Here is a 601-nt window from a genome sequence, read left to right as displayed (position 1 = left end):
ATAAGGAAGTCTCACCACTTGAAGAACTTCCTATAGATATAATTGCTGATTTTGTAATTGCTGATTCATTACATTTATTAGATTTGGGAATTATGAAAAAATGCCTCGTTGGATGGATACATGGCAGTTTTAATTTTCGAACAAAGTTGTGTGCAAAAGAAATTATTGAAATATCTGATTTATTGGAACAATGCAATAAAACTATACCAGATGAAATACATTGTGCAGTTAGAAGACTCGACTGTTTAAAATTTTGGAAAGGTCTTGAGTTCAGAACAATTTTATTGTATGTGGGTCCAGTAATATTAAAAGATTATTTAGAAAGAAATGTATATAACCACTTTTTAATATTATTTTGCGCAGTGACAATTTGTACAAGTCAAGAATATTCTCAATATCTAGATATCGCTAATGATTTATTTCGTGATTATATCGAGGACTTCATTAATATATTTGGAATAGATGCTGTAGGAAGTAACGTACATAATCTATGCCATGTCGTAGACGATATTAAAAAGTTTGGTCCATTTCCAACTATTAGTGCTTATCCATTTGAAAACGCACTTTATCACATTAAATGTTTAATTCGTAATGGTAATCG

This window comes from Wasmannia auropunctata, unplaced genomic scaffold (assembly GCF_000956235.1).
Source record: "Wasmannia auropunctata unplaced genomic scaffold, wasmannia.A_1.0 LD336035.1, whole genome shotgun sequence".
NCBI lineage: Eukaryota > Metazoa > Arthropoda > Insecta > Hymenoptera > Formicidae > Wasmannia > Wasmannia auropunctata.
The sequence above is the reverse complement of the archived record's forward strand: the minus strand, read 5'-3'. Positions refer to the sequence as shown.